Below are 20,130 nucleotides of genomic sequence, written 5' to 3' on the forward strand. Positions count from 1 at the left end.
TTGGAATCACATTTACATTAGCAAAAGCCAGTGCAAGGATGAAGGCATCTCAGCGATGAAAAGACTACAGGCTGGCAGAAAACTATCAGACAAATCAGTAACTTTGATGGAATATCCACATTTTGTAAGACTACTTCTGCATGTTTGTTCTGCATTGCAGTATCAACGCTTGTTATAGTTAACTAAACATTAAAAAGAAACCTTATTTGGACCTTTTAAGTAAATATCAGTATAAATAAATATAGTATAAATAAAGACAATAATACAAATAAAATTAGGTCTGAAACTGAACTCGAAGGTACTTTGCAGATGGTAACGCTAAGGTTAATGTTGACAACAGACACAAACATTTGTTGCAGTAGGCACAGAGGCAGGTCCCTCAAAAAAATAGCAAAAATGGGGCAAAGAGACAAAACCCCCTGCTTCCGCATTCACATCTTGTTCAAATTCCTTCGACTCAGTCTCTTGTAGTCATGTAAAGCAGCAGTTCATATTAAAGGATATTATAATTTGATTTAGCATTCATAAGTAAACTGGTTAATTAAATTACCTCTTCTTCATTTTTAATTACACATATAAAGGAAGCAATATTCACATTTAAAATCAGAATTATTTCACAATATATCTAGTGCAAAAAAGTGCTTCAGGACAATTTCTCCAGCTGCAGAAATTACTTTACCCATGGGGATCACAGGAACAACATAGCTCAGGGTAACAAAAATGAGACAGCACCACTATCATGACTGCAGCCTGCTAGTCAGTCCCAATCTACCAACTTTTAAAAGCCCTAATGTTCTTTTCAAATGTTGCCAAAATTGTTCTCTCTTCTCCCTATTTGTCTTCAAATGTCAGCCTTAAAATTTTATGCAGTTTGTGCAATTACACAAATAATTGAACAAAAACATAGAGGTGACCAAGTATTAATATTCACCCATATTAATTTAACACCCATATCACCACACGCAAATACAGCTCACTTGGCCACCACCTCAACAAGATGACAGATCTGGTAGCTATCTTCTTGCAGCATTTTCTAGCAGCAAGTCTTTCCCTTTTGCCATGGAGGTATAATAGAGCTTCTTTTTTACCTTTCCTAAAAAGAGGGCGTGTTCCATCCAAGCGCTCACAATTCCCTGGATTGATCTAACATTGTCCTTTGATCGCCGAACTCTCAGCTCCATATCACACACTGACATTTTCACTTGTTTGATGCAGTCCCAGCAGGTTGTCGCCTACCATGTGTGTATCTCTTCTGCTTCTTGTAACGGGCCATCAACAGTTCTCAGCTCTTTTCCAGAGGATACTCTACCTCCAGAGTGGTCTGCATTTGCTGTACAGCTGAGTGACGCGTCGAAGGTTTCCCATACACTGTTCATGGGAAAGACACCACAGGTGAGGTGAAATTGCTCTAATGCCCCACACGTGGTATTATGCACTTTGCTGGGCGGAACAGCTATTTGAAGAAGGTCTATAGACTATGAAAGGGAAACCATGCAAACCTTGAATGTCTCAAAACAGACCAGGCTGCCGGGCAGAAGGCAAGCCACGGGAGGGCAACTGGATCCACAGTCTGGAAGATCCAGAGTGGCAGTGTCCTCAAGTATCTAACACTCAGCTGAGGCCAGCGTTGCCAGCTGAAGCATAAGTTGTGAGTGGGATTCTGTTAGATAAAGATGTCATAGCTCCTTTCAACAGCAGGACAGCTAGAGCCATGCACATGCTCACACGCGTTGCACAAGTTGCAAAGGATGAGTAGAAGAAAAAAGGAAAAACAAAACAGTTTGCTAACGTATCCCCCCATTACGAACCTTTGCAAAACCGTTCCTTTTCTCATGTATAGCTAAAGCAGGATCTGTAATGCTGGGCTGGTTTGACATCATTTCACATCTCTCAATAAAGCTACTAGCTAGAAGAAGGAAAGAAACAGTTTTCTCTATTTATCCTTTCAGAAGCCTCAACACAATGACTTTTTGTTTACTTTGCATTTAATCTCAGAATCAAAGGCATTAGAATACCTTTTGATGACTGGAGTATAAGAAAGTATACAGGAGACATCTTTTAATTAGTATTCATCAATTTAAGGGTAAGGATTTAAGGGCTTTTTGAAGTTTGATAACTTAAAGAACCACTGTATTTTACAGGGTAAGAGCTAACTTACTATTACATTCCTCCATGTGTCTCTGGGGAAACCATGTACGACTGTACTAACCTTCTTCACTGTTTAAAGTAAGAACTCTCCCGTAAGCAGATATAGGACAACTAGATTTCCCCACTGGAAAAGAAAGACAACAAAAATAAATAAGATTTAAGATTTTAAGATTTACTCATACCCTAGAATATTACTGTAATCTTATGAATGTGAAGTCAAAGAGAAACATCAGATACAGATTTAATTACAATTACAAATAGATACATTAGGATCAAAATTCACACTCAGAAAGCCATTTTTGGGACTACGCTTAATTAGAGGTTGGTCTAAATTAAACTGACAAATTTCATCCACCTGAACTTTCCACTCACAGTAGGTCTGATCTTCATACTGCTCAAGGAATTTCAACATCTCCACATATTTTTGAGAAATAAAAGCAGCTTCTGGACTTCATAAGACTCTACATGGAAAAAACTACACCTAATCAGCTTTCTTCTTTTAATGATAGCAATTCACAAACAAATGCTGGTAAAAAGATCTAGTTTCACACATTTTTCATTTTTAAATTAAGTTCTCTGTACGCTGCCCATTTTTAAGCTATCCATAGCTTTACCAAATTGAACTAGAGTGGAAAAGATGCATAAAGACAGAAGTGAGAACACTGGGAACAATTAAAACTCTGGGGGAAAAAAAGGAGGATATGCATGTTACTTGCATGTTACTTGCATGTTACTAGCTATGTCAGTCATCAACCGTTGGAATTGTTATTATTCAGTAATTTAATACAGGTGCGTCTAATGCTCCTACAGGAGCTTTCCAACCTTTCTGCTGCCACCTGAAAGCTTGTTTGCTGAAGGATCGAGAAAAGAGGGAGAGATGGGTCACAATTTTCAAATAACTTGGATGTCTAGGTCCCCCCCAAGTACCTTTGGAAGTCGTTGTCACCACAGAACAATAATACTGTTTATGTGGGATGTGTTAGTGCTAGTCCTGAAGTAGAGAAATTCCTGCTAGCTATTGACTCATCCAAACAACCATCCAGCAAATCTCTTACAGTTATTAAAAAGGCAATTCTGAGAGCACTACCGAGTGCATTTCAATGCAGAAACACGAAGTTTCCAGAACGTGCCATAAAATTTGAACTGTGCACACGCACAACATGGATGTTAAATTTGCTTGAGCAAGAGACCATTTTATGCAGATCACACTTGTTCAGTGATTAGCAATGCCTTATTTAAAGGCTGTTAACATCCCTTTAAATCAGCGACTACGAACACTTACAGGTGAGGCAGAGATGAGAAGCAGAACCAAAATGTCTGTATTCGTTCCTTTGGTTCTTTAGACAATTTAAGGCTTCCTGAAGCAAGCGGCATATTTTTGTTAATTATTTCATTCCCTTCTTTCACCTGTTTATTGGAACAGAAATTAAGCCATTATGAACTACCAAGAAAATAATCTTTTATTTTTGCATCGTGGCATACCTTTTTAATGTGTTCATCACATATATGTCCGCAGTTATCCAGTTCCTCAAACTGTTAATGTTTTCTGAGGGGGAGGGAAAGGGGGAAGGGGGGAAGAGCAGCCTACTGCTGTAAAAGAATTACCAAACAAGAGGCCAGCAGAAGACTCCTCTGAGGATGCCTCCCATTTTCCTTGCTATGTTTAAAGTTAAGACAATTTATCTGCCTTATGAAAGAGTAGATCTAACGCTGTATGTTTTATCTGAATTCAGTAAGAAAATAAGGTTGGAAAGAAACAGCGTAAACCCCAGAATCAAATGCAAGATATTCATTTAACTGCTATTAATGCCAAAAGTGTCAGTCTAAGGAAAATTCATTTACTCCAAATGTGTAGTTAGGTATGAATTATTACTGCCTTATACTTGCCACAACTAATTTGCAGTACTTTGACAGAGTTTGAGTGTGATGTATACAATGTCACAGAAATGTTTCCCTAAAAGGGACTTCGAGATTAATTAGCCTGTGTTCCTGCCCCAAGATGAGGTCTCCTATACCTATGCCACTTCCGAGAGACAGTTTTCTAGACCTCTCTGAAAGAGAGGTGGTGGAGTTTCCAACTCTGGAGACATTCAAAACCCGCCTGGACACGTTCCTGTGCAACCTGCTCTAGGTGACCCTGCTCTGGCAGGGGGGTTGGACTAGATGATCTCCAGAGGTCCCTTCCCATCCCTACCATTCTGTGGTTCTGTGATTTTTCGCTAATGAAGAGCCTGTCACCTCCCCTAGCAATCTATGCTAGCCATTCATTACACTTGGCATAAAGTGGTTTTCCCAGTCATCAGACTTGAACCTTCTGCACTTTAAATTAAGTCCATTACGTTCTGGATGTAGAGGACAGGCTATTTCCTTCCTCTATGCAGAAGTCTTTAATGTATTTGAAGATTTATGTCTGTTCTCTGTCTTTTCTTCTTCAGCCTCAATAATCATCAACAGATGATCTTTCCTGAAGTGTAACACTTACACCTGGGCACAACACTCCATTGGAGGCCTTATCAAGGGTGATTAACACGTGAGATTTCTCCTTTTGCCTTTCAGGACAATAACGTGTTTGAACATCTTACATACTGACCTCTTTCTTAATAACATGACATCACTTACTCAGGTTCTACAACTCCTAAATCCTATTTTGAAGAACTGGTTTTGATCAGTTGTTCCCTATCTTACATTCTAATTGTTCCTGCTTAAGAACAATGCCTACCACTGCAGAGACACACTCCAACTACCCAGGCTACTGATATGCTACACTGGATGGAGAGCCTGGACGCATCTGCCATCCATGAGATCCTCCATGCCTAGTACAGTCAGGTGCAGAATGTTAGTGAGCAGGGAACCTCTCTGTTTCCTTGAATTACACTTCAGATCTGGCCTTAGCTAGAGGTTAACTTCGGGGAAAAAAAACTGTATTCAGAACATCATTAAAATGAGAACGGAATCAAAGAACTCAGTTTGATTCTGCAGCTGAAATACATATTAGTCAGTATTCCAAGGCATTCAATTCACAAATAGCTTAACTAGATACAAAGTATAATTTAAGCCATGTGCAAAACTTTTTCTGATAATAAATGAAGAACAGTTTCGTGTGTGTGGATACTGACCTTGAACATGGATTCTAAACCCCAACAGTCATGAAATCCTACGCAAAGAACAGAGGCAAGACGTCTGTCAAGATCCAGAGTTTTGGCTTTAAATTCAGTATAATCGTCTTCATACTCCTGTAACGTTAAAAAAAAAATAATATAAAATGCATGTCTTTTCAATGGGACGAAAAACTAATGGGCAGCATGCGGTTGTGCTAAACAGCTCGCCTCTGTCACTGAACAAACTTCTGACATTTTTGTATTTCAGGTTTTTCAGTACTATTTTAACCGATGAGCAATGATAAAAGCTATCTAGCAGTGATGCTTTTGGTGTGGTTTTTTTACAGAAACTGAGTTAACAACTGAAGCACTTGCTTAGCAATATGCATTATTTTTAAATAACAGCATAAGATCTATACGTACGTGTACCAGTGCAAGATCAATGTATGTATGTACTACTGATACTTTTGTTTAGGAAGCTTGAGAAGAGGGATGGCCATCTACGCCAGGTAACATCACTCCTTACTTTTATGCTGTTTTATCCTGTTAACTCTCCCATTAAACAAAGAACTTCTCAAGTTTTTATAAGGCCAAATTATTTCTGCATATTAAGTAGGATATTATGAGCGTCAGACTTCAGCTACTCAAATACTTGATATCAAGTCACTAAGAAGATTTTGCCTCTAACTCGTTGTTACATTTAATTAGGTTATCTTAAGAATACACATCTACTATATGTGTTAGGCAACAGAACAACAGTCATTTTCTACAGTGTACCGGTACTTTCTTAATATTCAAGGTAATTAACCATGTTCACAGAGGAGGACTTTTGGAAAAAATATACCAGAGCCAAAAATACAGGTGCACATTAATGCAAGTTCATTCTGGCTTTAAAGGGAGAGCTCCAGCACCTTCTGCTTTGCCCTGTTAGCAACACAAACAGTAACATGCACAAGTAAAGCTCCAGTTGTTCCTTTGTTAAATATGTAAAACACTGATCATCTCTGAGAAAATATTCTTCTTCACAACTTGGTTAAATCTCTTTTCTGTTGCAAGCCGCTCAGAAAAAAGAAAACAGAAGTACCTGTAGCCAAGCTGGATAGTTAAATTAAAGCCAGCCTCTTTGGAAAGGCATATCAGATTAACTTGTTTATTTAAGAATCTTCCTTTCTAACCCCCTGCTCCAGAGCTAATGTGTTTTTTGTTTGGTTGATTTTTAAACACACTGCACAAAACCACACATATATACCCAAAACAGATGGTTGATGAACTACGTGCACTTCTTCATAGCCAATGAAGAAATTCAGATTCAGTTCTGTGACTGGGTGTGATATGTTTTTGAAATATCTATATTTTACACATCAAAAATCTACTTAAGACAATCAGCCTGAGAAGCCCGTATCTGTGCCCTGAAAGCTAAGCATCCCTTGGTCCTCTCCGGGGTCAGACGCCCAGTCACATCACAAACCTGACCATTGCTCTGTTCTGGATCTGGGGCAATTACATCCATATATTAACCCGTCCCGTACTGCACATTGGCTATTCAGCAGCACGTAAAACTTGTTCTTGGAAATATGTGGACACTATCCATGTATCATACACTGAACAACATGAACCTTGAAGCTTCTGAGAAACAAATTAGCTGTAAGATGACAGCTATTGTTTGATAAAGCTCCTGATTAGTACTGTCAGACCCAAAGGCAAATAGTTTCTGAAGAACCTGGAAAAAAATATTTTAGCGATGACAGTAATTGGTGCTTGGTATTCCACTTGTACTTCTGTCAACACTAAGCCTGCATGCATGAGTAAGAGTGCCTCAAACCTGAAAACTGATACTCATCAACTCTACTTTACTTGGCAATAAGCTGGAAAGTCAACACACTTACAATGCAAAACGATTGTCCAGAAGCGTGCTATAAAGGCTGCTTTTGTCCTAAGTCAGTCAAGTCACTAAGGAAGGACTCACTGCCTCAGAAGTGCACCAGCTCAAACCATCTTTACAATCTATCTCTGGCCACATATGATAATTGCTGTACTTTACCTAGCAGCTTAAAATTGCTATTCAAGCGTCTCACCGACATTTACATTTATATACAGGGAATATACACATGTATACGCAGGGAAGCCTCCACAGAGATAAAGGCAAAACCCAGAAAACTACATACAGACCTGAGAACGGGTGTCTTGAAACCACATCTCCCCCAGACGAGGATACTTCAGAGCATCCTGCTGCCTCAGAAAGCAAAAAAAAACCCCAAAACAACCAGCAGGTCTCTGATGCCACTCAATTCTCCTTTCTGAGGCAGCTTTGTAGCTTTGTTCAGGGATTAGCAGGAATTTAGTGCAAATTGTAAGGGATTTTATCAGGAACTATGAGATTTAGAAGTACAGTATAGCTAGTCCTGACCTTAAGACACAGGAAGCTTTGCTATGGATTTTAAAGCAGTATACCAGGATTTTACTCCAAAGACATTAATAACTTTGCAAGGTTTCTGCATGAATTAAACTTGTGTCATTCATTTAGAGGGCTGGAGCACCTCTCCTATGAGGACAGACAGAGAGTTGGGGTTGTTCAGTCTGGAAAAAAGAAGGCTCCAAGGAGACCTTATAGTGGCCTACCAGTACCTTAAGGGGGCCTACAAGGAAGCTGGGGAGGGACTTTTTAGGATGTCAGGTAATGGTAGGACTAGAGGGAATGGATTAAAACTAGAGATGGGTCAATTCAGACTGGACGTTAGGAAGAAGTTCTTCACCATGAGGGTGGTGAGACACTGGAACAGGTTTCCTAGAGAAGCTGTGGATGCCCCATCCCTGGAAGTGTTCAAGGCCAGGCTGGATGGGGCTCTGAGCAGCCTGGTCTAGTGGGAGGTGTCCCTGCCCATGGCAGGGGGGTTGGAACTAGATGATCTTTAAGGTCCCTTCCAACTCTAACAATTCTATGATTCTATGATTTAGTTCAAATCCGGTTTACAATCATTTCTCTGGGTTTTTAATTACCTAGATTAAGCCACATATTTGCAAGAAAAATCAGTGTGCATAGACACATAATATATTTCCTACCACATCTAATCAAACAGTAAATGTATATATTCTGCTAATAATTACATTATTATTAATATATATTATTTTAATAATAACAACTTTAAGAGCTGGGTCTGTTTCAGAAAGTTTGCCTGTTAAAATAAGCTTACCCAAAAAATTTGTTCTTTGCACATGCAGTGATCGCTTTCCTTACGGCGCTGCCAAAAATACCACGCAGCAGGTCGGGGCTCCTGAAGGCCAGCAAAGCTTACACCCACCAGGAGGCTGATCCCCCCTCCTCATCACCGGCATCTCTGCAAACCCAGTACAGCTTGGGGGTACACAGGTGTCAGGAGAACAGGGAAATGGCAGGGACACAGCTAGGGAAATCAGCTGGCCAGAGGATTTTTGTGGGGCAGGGGGAATGGGTGGGTGTAAGTGTAAAAAACCAAACCAAACCAAACCAAATCAAAACAAAAAACTCAAAAAACTACAACAAATTGGTCACCCAATAGAGAAGAAGAATTTCATTTAAATGCAGTTCAGCCAGCAAACAGGTTAGAAAAAGTATGTTTTCAACGTAGATTATTTGGGGTGATTGAACGCCACTTGTGATGACAACTTTTTGGATGAGGATGGCAAAGAGAACAGCCATTAACAGAGCACCCTTTAAATCTGCATCTGGGGCTTCTTCATCCCCCTGCTGCTGCCCCAGCGCCCCCGGCCGGGGCACACACGTGTGTTCCACACACCATCTGGGTTCACCAGCCTCCTCATCCCAGGAGGAATTTAATCAGTATCTCCCCGTTCTCAAAGATGCTGCCCCAGCTCCACAAAGCATCGGGGTCAAGAGGAAGGAGAAGTGAGGGAATGTGGCTCCATGCCAAGCGGAGGAGCGAGGAGCAGCCCCGTGGTTGGGGCACTCACTCACCGGCTCCGTCCTCATCATCATCCTCCTCCTCCTCCCCACACGTGGCTACCCACCGCAAACCCCTAGAGCATCCTGTGCTCTGAGACCAGGGACCGCTCTGAAGGCAGCCAGGTGTTACAGCCAGTGGGCAGCAATGCCAACTGCATAACACAATCGGGTAGTTCTTTATTTGAATTTATCTTAAAAGTGGATTATATCCTTCAGAAAACGCCATTTTCCAAACTTACAAATACTTACAGCTATGAATTAACACCAAAATCTTGAAAATAACCAAAAAAGTCTCTGGAAAGAACGGATAAACATTCTTTCATCTTATCTTTATCTTATATCTTATCAGATATACATACCATTGCCGCTAGTGAATACAGTTTTAGGAATTATTTTAGCCATGATCACAAGACATTGCTATATACCAATATTTAAAAAACCTTCTCTATTTTTCAAGTAGAATCAACTGATTCCTTATTTACACCAGAACTGGATATAAATTACATCCTAACACAGGAAAAAAGCCTACAGAACCAACTGTCAATCCTGTAGATTGTATGTCAATAATTAATTAACCTTTTTCTTCTTTTGTAATTTTGGGCAGTGTTGTTGGGGGATTTTGTTTCACTTTACCCAAATTTATTTTATTCACCTAAATTTATTATATTCACTCAAATGTCTTTGGCGAGAGCCATTTGAATGCTTCTCCACATGTGGCACTTCTAAGTAATTCAGTCATCTGATTAGGAGAAAGCATCCAGAAGTCTTAAGAAAAGGAATTTCTGGTTTAAGAAGAAGTGGTAGACACTGAACCCATCTGTGCAGTTGTGTGGGAAGCCCATCTCATGCCTAGTTCCATTCAGCACTATAAAATTCCCAGTTTCACAACCTCCAAGTTCGCAGACACTTAAAAATAAGTAAGGAAACAACAGCACAAATGCCTGTGTGCAAGGTGCAGTACTACCATGTTCCTGTAATCCGAAGGATTGTATGTTCTCTTTCTGAGAACTTCCCAGCTTTCCAGAAACTCTTAATTCATTCTGCAGACCTGCTCACTTGAAATTTTCCCCTTGATTCCACCAAACTCCATCCTTTCCAGCTTTTGAAATTCCAACATGTTAATGAAAATTTCCTAGATCAAATGAATCAAAACTAATTAACGGTATGCCTCTACAACAAACAGTAACAAACCTTATGTTTGAGATGTTTTTTGCCTCATTTGACCTTCTCTCTTCCAGTTTGGCAGAATGAGAAGTTCAAATGTGTGCCATCTTAAATAATTAACATGAAAAAGATGGAGGAACAACAGGTAATTCCATCAAGGCTTTATCCTGGTTGAGCCACTTCTAGGATTAAAACACAAATGGAAACGAATTGTCCCATAGAACATACAAATGTAACTCCATTTTACTTTTATCAGATGAAGTTAAAAGAGGCCTAGACAAAAAAGAGCAAGTACTTCTAAATGCATACTTTCGTGTATAAACAGATGATTTATTGTCATAACACAAAATGTTGCTATGAAAATTAAAGATAAATCTTTCTCAGAGGAGTAAAACTGAACCTACTTTAACCTCCTTTGTAACATGTGCCAAATTAATTTCCATGGTCTCTGATTTCACTTGAATGAAGTAATTGTTTTATGCCCCAAAGGGATGAAAATAACTGGTTCCGCGTGTGTTTAGAAATGCGCAAAACCTCTTTACTTCAGGAGCAAACCCAACCAGCCGCGGGTTCCCCAGGCAGACTCCTGGTGGCCTGCAGACCCCTAGGCTCAGTTTTGTGATCTACAAAGACTTCAGAGCCACCTCACCCTGAAGGGACCTGCCCACCCAGGGCTGGGCCCTCTGTGGGACCATCTGATTGTCAAGAACCAAGACCATCAGGAAGAGTTAGTTCATGTGTTGTGGACGTACCGGATGGGTAGAAGCAACCACGCTCACAAAACTACAGGCGCAGGATGCTGTCCCTAAGCATCTACAACAACCCCCCAGCCAGAGCACCACGACCTGTCTGCCTGCCGACGACAGCCAAGAGACAATGCATTCACCCCAAATCCCTTTCAGAGATCACTCTGGCGGGCACTGACAGACACTGTAAGACTGGATTTCTTACCCTCTGACAGTATTTTAAAGGGGTAGGATGGAGAGGCCGAGTAGCTAAATAACTGAAGACCTTAAGTACATCATTTCCCAGCTCAGATCCCAAAAGTGAATCTACCACTTCCCAGAAGGGCACCTGAATCAGCAGCCAGCCTAGACTCCTACTGCAACTGCTTCCAGGCTCATGAAAGAATAAAAAAAGTCCCAGAAGCAGCAACCAGAACCTATGACTGCTCCCATCCTACACAACTACTCTAACCACATTAGAAAAAAATATTCTACACTTCTTTTTTGAGCTCAGATTTTTCATCTTTTCTTGCTTGTTGGCCCACAAAGGAGCTTGATTTAACATGTGAATGCTCTTGCAGCCCTAATATATCTCACCATCATGACTTACACTGTTACGTCAAGACAAATTATAGATTATTCTATAGCACAGACGTACAAATACAGAAAAAAATGTACATCTCATTCTCTCTACCCTTACCATCTTCTACTTCCTTGAAAACGTCCTTAGAAGTAGGATAATAGATGCTTTCTTTGGCTTCCAAGATCTTAATCATTTTTTGATCAACAGGACTCTGAAGGTAGAATTTAACAAAGGAGAAAAAAAGCAATTAAAGATCATAGTCACCTGTCAAAAGAGTAGAAAGACTAGAATTGCACTTAGAGAATTAATGAACAAATATGTCTCAAGTTTACTAGCAGATAAAGGCTGATCCATGCCAGGTAAAATCCATGGAAAGGCCCCAAAAGCTTTCAGTGGGGAATGAACTGGACTCTTCATAATGTTCACTCACCTGCCACAACATCGCTAGTAACAAGCACAGAAGCAGCAGAGGATTCAACACAGCTCCCAATAACATTTCATATTTGGAAAGTAAATAACCTTGCATATCTTTTTCAATTAAAAAAAAAGAGCTGTCTCCCTTGTAACAAGCTATGATTATTATCATTAAACAATAGTATCAGTTTCAGACCCAAATTTGGCAATAATTTCCCAAATATAAACTTTGTTCTCAACCTCATTTTCTCCACAGTTTGAGAAATGTCATGGAAAGAAATTTAGAAAAGAACAACAGAATGCCTTACAGCTACATAGCCCTTCATTGCTAACTTTCACTGTCCTCTAATGTTTAACTCTGTTTTTCTTTGGCAACTTATGTGAAGTTTGATTACTTTGGGAAACCACTATAAGCTATTTGCAAAAAATAAAACAACAAAAAGTCATTTTGGTGTCTCATTTTTCAGCGTGCGTTGGGAAAGACAAACCAAAAGAAAGTTTTCCTTGGTGTCTACAACAACACCTGAAATCACTTACTTCCTGATTTATATATAAAGGATTGTCTTTTCTTGCTTTCCAGAAGTTCAGCTCAGTTTGGGGGTCTGGATGCAGGCCATGCAGACGAGGTTTGGCAGAATCCTTATTCACAGTGTCATGAATCTGATGTGACCACCTAATAACCATTGATTTGATAGCATGTAGTACTGCCCTGGAATTAGGATCTTGTCTGCAAAATACGAAGAGAGACCCTGAATTTCAAAGCAAGTACTGTATTGTACACAGATCTTCTCCCCTCGCTCCCCTTTACGTTGATGAACAATACCGAAATTGGGAATTCAGTTCTGATCAGAGGAAAAATCATAAGAAAAAACCCTGAAGACAGAGCTAAAAAGGCTGTTTATGAAGACACAGATCCCACTTCCAGATGTATTTACTAATTGAAACCATGGCCAAACACCCTCTCCGAAATTATTTGTAGCAGATCATTTGAATGGCTCCTTGCGATTATTCCAGATGTGAAAAATCTGGAGTTTACTGTTTAATTTTCTAATAAGTAAGTTACATGGAAATCTGGTGTTTGAATGAATACTGATAGTTAACATAAATATTAAATAGATTTAATTTAATATATTTTTTTAAACTTTGCCAGCGTTTACAAAATGAAAAACTAACAAAACACAGCAAAGCATTTTAATAAAATATTAATGGAATATTAAAGTTTACATTCTCCCTTTCACACTCTATTTTTTCCACCTTCAGTCCTTTCATTTGAGCCAATTCATCTGTTCTGCCTCAGTTTTAGCTCCATACTTACGCTATTCCGCCTGGCACCCCCGCTTCCCTGCCACAACATACAGCAGGGAGCCGACCCTCACCAGGGCCTTCCAAATCATCTATTATCGACGGGATTAGAAATCTTCCCTTATCCAACGACTGATTGTCAATCAATCATCTCTGTACACAGTCAGTCCTAAACTGAAATCAAACCTTTGGTTTACTTAAACTGCGAGTTCTCTGGGATATAGCTGATATTATTGCTGTTTGTATAGGTAATAGATGCACAGCCCAATGATCAGTGCCGCACTCCTTTTTGAGATTAGTACTCGTTAGTACTCATCTAATTGAAAACAATATGACGTGCGTTTTATGATAAGAATTTAGTTCACATCAAACACTCAAGGCAACAGAGAAGTGTAATCTACTGGAAACACACTGAAAAGGTAATTCAACAGAATAACCCTATTCTGTACTCTGGAAGCATAGTTTCATGTGATTCCAAATTGTGGTGACTCTACAGACAGTTTAAGTCTTGCCTTTGAAATTAATAAATCCAAAACATAAGTTCTTGGAAATTCATGTTTTCATATGACAGAGCAATTACAGTGTTTAATACACATTAATTGCATAGAAAAGACCTTAAAATACATTTTGATGCTTAAAAAAATGGATTAATAAAAATACTATGTTTGGAACACTATTTAATTACTTTCTCGTTAATGCAATTTACTACCAGTTTACGTTTGAGACTAAAAACCACCAAAAGGAGCTTTTTCTTTTGTCCTTTTTCTCCCCCCTCCTGTGTTGTGTAGGTCACATAATAGCCCTTCCTTACTTATTTTCAGCATGTATTTTATGTAAGTCAATCTTTGCTGCAACTGTGGGAATGAGAAGATGAGTTCTTCCCAGCACCTGTCCTTTCATAATTGGTGTTTTATTTTTCATTATTTCCACATGATGCTTCATATCTTGGGAAACGCAGCCTGGCCAGGACGTATGGTTTTCCTTATTCCTTAGAACAGGCACTAACACCTAGAGGTGAAGAGGGAGAAGTAACATTACAAATCAGTAATAACAGTAACTTGGCTACTGGTGACATACTGCAAACTACTTCTTTAAATCAGAGATGAAGCAGCTAACCCAAGCCACACTTCTCAAACTCATGACTATTTGAATCAAAATTGGCTTCATATTTTCTTTTTCTACCAACATAAATGTGTAGTTGAATCTCAGTTGAATTGTATTGTATTGTATGGTACTGTTTTGGGAGAGTATTACTTCTCAGCCAGCTGGAAATGAATACTGAGCAGCTTCAGAATTGCAGAAGTTGTTTACACAACTTTTATTATCTTTTCTCCTTCCCTCAGAAATAGAAACGGATTGCGAGTAAGGGGAGAGAGGAGCAGGCATAGTTCTATACCCCCTATACTCGGTATTTTCCTACCAGAAGAAACAAATCCTACTAGTAGCACACACCCTCCTTTACACGGTTTAATAGCTGCTAATAAATGCTATTTAAAGCCAGTTTACTTGCAGGCCATACGCTCATATTTTAAATTATTTCCTAGGAAGAGGCACCTGTGACATCCTTTGGGAAGACATTTTTTTCTGTGATGCAAATGTGTAACGCTGATTATGAATTTTGTTCCAGTTCACACATTTACTTCAAATGCTTCAGCTTCTTTCACTACAGAAGCATTTCCTAACTCCTCTCCACGTTGTTTCTTAAGCCATGTCAGTACAGAGTTCTGCCCAGGAGAGCATGCAGGAGCTTAAAGTATGTTACTATTTGTGATTGCACTTAAAATTTCGCACATGCTCAAATCAAAGTACTTTGCCGAATCTGGCCCAAGGCGTAGACAGATTAATTAAAACTTCACACCAGCATCCCAAGTGAGCTTCTTGTGGGAATGTCTTCATCAGCGTAGGGACTTCAGTCACTTCAGGCCCTCATAAGGCTCAAAGTATTTTATTGCCAAACATTGAAATCTATGAGTAACCTCTGAGTTACAGAATTCAGGGAGATGGATTCCTTGCTGTGAGCTCAGTTTCAGGGCCCCGTGCAGTTAAAGACACGCTGCTACATCCACAGCATGTCCCATTTACTCCTCTCTGTGCCAGAGCGATTCACAAACAAGAAACCAAAAAATAACAGAAAGGGAAGCAGTAAGGAAAATAGTGATGCAAGTCTGCTCTTGCACAAGTAGTTACAAACTCAAGGTTCATTTTTAGGGTTCAGTTTTACTTGCTTTGACAGTGCAGACGTTGAATAGCACAGGAGCAGCCTCGGCATACCTGTTGCTTTGCAATTATTATCAGCTGTGATGCGTTAAGCAAGATCCGAGCTAGAGAAGCTAGGATGAGCGGCACAGCGCTTCTCTTTATCTGTTTTAACCATCATCCCTCTCCCGAGACCTAATTTATTAGGCCCTGATAGAGTAACAAACAATTTCTTCAGTGCTTTGAAGCTCACGCTCCTCCATCCATGCCTGCACCTGAGCACCACCAGCTGCTCCAGAGCAGCACAGCCCCGCTCCCAGGGCAGCTTTTCCTCCCCTCCTGAAAGCCTTCCCGACATCTCTCACTCCGGGAGGCCAGTTCCCACCTCCTCCATAAGGAACACAGGCCTTCCGCTACCTGTACGCTCCCTACAGACTCGTAAGACAGACATTCATTTAATGAGTTCATCTGTGGCTTTAAGAAGGAAGTTAGGCTCCCTTAACATAATAAACCCCTTAAACTAACCAAACTTCATAAATCTGATAGGGTTTGGGTTTGCTCCAATACAAAGAGGAGGAGCAAAACTGACATTTTAGAAGGTTATTCTTCTGTTGTTGAACACTGAAGTCAGAGTATGAGACGTCACCGGTGACTAGATTTAAATATCAAGGCTATAAATGAAACTCCTTCTGTATTTACTGAGCAAGCGCTAAATTCATGTCAGAATCTCTAAACTTTCATTTCTCATTTAGTCTTCCCTTTGCAAAAGGTTTTAAAATATTCGCATTTTAAAATAAGTTTTTAAGCACTTTTTGCTGAAGGCTATTTTTTTTTTTATAACACAGATGAGCAACACACGGAGACTGGAAGTTATGAGATATTTAAGTTAAAAACTTTAGCAGGTGCTACTGCTGGGAAATTTTGGCTTCTCTCGGCAGAATATGCTAGTTAAGTAAACAGCCACAGTAGTGCTACACATACCATTTGTGACAACCAAATCTTAGACGTTTGTTTCCATAACACCGAACCAAAGCAGAAATAATCCCATTCTCATTTTAAGCACAAATACCTAAGCCATCTGAATGCCTGCATCAGCTTTCACAAAAATCAGCTTCCTTAATAAACACAGATTTAGCGACGAACTGTGAACTTAGCGGTCAACTTCCTCTTTTCTTTATGCTAGTCACAATTCACTCTCAGTCTTTTTCTCTTCCTTGCTAATCTTTGAAAAAACCTTGACCTTTCCGGAGTGCCCAACGGTGGATTTCAGATGCATTCAGGTTGCTGTGCTTGAAATCCTTCTCCTTTGAAGTCGATGGGAGTTTTGTCATGGGCTTCAATCAGGAAGAGATTTCCCTCTCGGCAGGAGAGTTGCGGTTCTGTCCCTGCCCCTATTCATAACCGCTGCCTCTCAAGATCAAACCGCTGAGATAATGACCAGCCTGAAACCTCAATGCTGCTAACAAAGTACTAAAAGACAGGAAGATGAAAACCATTCTTTTTGTCGTTGCCATCAGTATTTATACACAGGACCTGTAATACTGTGGCATAAACGGCACACATTTATTCCCTTCTTGAAAGATCGATTTTTCCAAAGAAATGCAGGAGTAACAACTAAAACTGTTCCGTGAAACCTGTCTGTCTGTCCTCGCCTTAACTTTGTCTTTCCTGAATCCCAACTATGGACATGAACCACTATATTGGTCTCTTCCTCAATGCAAAATTTGATCCTGGATCTGAAATCACAAAAATTTACTCAGAACTAGAGTATTTCCATTTAAAATCATGTTATTTTGACAAGCCAACACTTTTTAAAGTTTTAGGAAAGGGTCCCAGGTAATTAGGGTCAGGACCACAGCCATGACTCAGGACCTGGAAAGGGCAGTACACCACCTTTACATCCATGACGTTACCTTTTTGTACCAAGCGTGGATTCCCCATTGGTTTAAAGCAGAGCTTCAAATGCAGTTTGCAGAGAATTTTTATTGCAAAGGTAGGATTTATTGCAAAGACCTGGATTACAGTCTCTCTGTACTTTTTCTTTATGATATTCACATAGGATCAGCTACACTTCAAAATGAAACGTTTCATGTTATTCCCAGAATTTTTACAAGACCAAAAAAACCCCAGACGTTTTGTATCCAGCCCTAATTCTGAGTGTCTACTACACAGTGTTGTTAATAAAGCAAGAGGTTTCTATGCAATTTTAAGACACGTACACTAAAAGAAATTACGCATATATGAATTTAATTACTCATGCCTTACTCTTTAAGAGTATCTCATGTAAGTAGTTGCTTTTATAGCTTAATCCTAATAACTCTTATAAGACAAGTTTTGAAACCCCAGGTTAGCGTGCTCATCTTACAATTTACATTTCAGAAGCAGCACAATTTCGGAAAAACTGCTAGAAAACGAAATACTTTTCTGTCTCTTATTACCTTCTTATGAGATTTCCTCCTTTATGAGCTGTAAAAGCTTTTAATCATGTGGCTTAATAAACTGTTCTTACGCCACATAGTCAGCAGACAGCTGATTTGAGGTGATGGTTCCCTGGGTGCTTAACTGCTGGTGTGGTAGCTTCCCCATGCCACTGCTCCCGAAGGAGAGGCGGTTAGTCACCACTGCCCACAAGGGAAGTGACTCATCCCTCGTCTTCCACAGCGACGTACGCTGGACAAGAAGTACACCACCTCTCACTGCATCGAGGGTGGCTCCAGAGACTTGAGCGCAGGAAAGAATATATATTTCATGCTGTAAACAATTCAGATGACAGCAGTCACATCCATTATACGAAAAGCAACAAGAAGAAAGCAAGAGCGATGTGCCACACAGAACTAAGCCTCCAGGAACAAGCCATCTCTGATGATTATATAGAGAGTGGGGTAGCTACTTTTTTTTAAGGGGCACTTTTTTCCTTTCATAAGAGTTATTTTGCATCAGTTGTCTCTGGTGCCAGTGAAAATCTCATCCTCAGTTTTGCTGCTTCATTAGAAGTATTTGGCTATAAATACCTCTTCTATGAAAGCTACTGTATACAGGAGCGGTGATTGAGAGAGCTCCCCAAACTGAAGGTCACAGAATCACAGAACAGTAGGGTTTGGAAGGGATCATCTAGTCCAACCCCCCTGCCGGAGCAGGGTCACCTAGAACAGGCTGCACAGGAATGCGTCCGTGCGGGTTTTGAATGTCTGCAGAGATGGAGACTCCACCACCTCTCTGTTCTAGTGCTCTGCCACCCTCAAAGTAAAGAAGTTCCTCCTCATATTTCAATGGAACTTTCTATGTTCAAGTTTGTGCCTGTTACCTCTTGTCTTGACACTGGGCACCACTGAAAAAAGACTGGCCCCATCCTCCTGACACCCACACCATTCCAAGGCATTCTACGGTCTTCCTCCTAGCACAGACTGCTTTCTGCACCACCTCACGTGGGCACAAGAAGCACGTAAGGTGCAGGTTATTGGTTTGACAGTGTCATTGTTGCACGACTGCTTAGACATAATAAACAAGATGAGGAGAGCTTTGGCTACCCATCAGAGCTTTCCAACAACTGATGCATCATAAAAGTCAAAATCGCAGCACGTTTTATTGGGACTGTGTGGAGAAGGCGTAATACGCAAATAGGCAAGTTGCAAATCCAAAGAATGTTTTCCAGAACACCTATACTACATGAACATATGTATAAGCCTTGGTCTTCCTTCTAAACCTGCTTTTCCAGCTTCCCTATGGATGTGCATTCATCTTTTCCAAGCCTCTGGGCTTGGAAATATGACTATGCAAATCATCTTTTGAAAACCATCCCTGGACACTCCACACCACCTTTCACTGGTGACGTATTTCAGTGTATGTAATTGCATTCAGTCATCTATACCCTGCTCTGCCAAAAAGCCATATATTCTCATCTTCCAGGGAGCCTTCTTTATAGCTCACAGATACAGAATCAGGGTCACACCTCCAGATACCAGCGAGGCTGCATTTTAGGACATGAGATGAGACTCCCACAGACCTAACTCTGTTCAACTCTATACACATGACTCCTCGTTAAGTTAGTGGGAACCAAAAGAATATTTCCGACAGCATACTCTCACTGTCAATTACGTATTCATGTCCAAAAATAAACTAGTTCCTCAAAATCTTGTTTGCCAGGGCTCTGAATTTCATGACTTGGCAGCTGAGCAAGTTACTGTGAATTTAACCGCTTACTGAGAAATACAGAATCTGAATTTTCATTGAAGCAAAATAGTTTTAACCTACCTGAATAAGTTAAAAGCCATAGCTGCGTACAGGCTGAACTGGGTGCAGCCTGTAACTGTGCTGCCATGAGATCAGTTCACTCCGCCACACAACAAGCACATAGAGCATTAAGTGACCCTTATGGTTAGGTTGTAGCCCCCTGAATGGTATCAGGCAGAGAGGTAAGATGTACAGAGGCAGCTCCTCAGCAGAGAAATAATCTCCCCGGAGAAGGTCAGCATGCTCCTAGCATCGATCAGCAATTAGAGGTAAGAAACAGCAAGAGTCCTGGCCATAGCACAAGTGTAACTCCATGGGTAGAAGGAGAGC

The 20,130-nt window shown here is 40.2% G+C and overlaps 1 long non-coding RNA gene across 1 annotated transcript; it reads right to left on the minus strand.

The window, feature by feature from the left end:
- Positions 1-1,109: 1,109 nt before the first annotated feature.
- On the minus strand, positions 1,110-5,373 carry LOC128905988 (uncharacterized). The gene is made up of 4 exons (XR_008465038.1): positions 5,265-5,373; positions 3,431-3,555; positions 2,210-2,272; positions 1,110-1,368 (listed from the first exon to the last, which is right to left on the minus strand). It is a non-coding gene; the product is annotated as an uncharacterized LOC128905988 (long non-coding RNA).
- Positions 5,374-20,130: the final 14,757 nt, after the last annotated feature.

Source organism: Rissa tridactyla, chromosome 2, assembly GCF_028500815.1.
Source record: "Rissa tridactyla isolate bRisTri1 chromosome 2, bRisTri1.patW.cur.20221130, whole genome shotgun sequence".
NCBI lineage: Eukaryota > Metazoa > Chordata > Aves > Charadriiformes > Laridae > Rissa > Rissa tridactyla.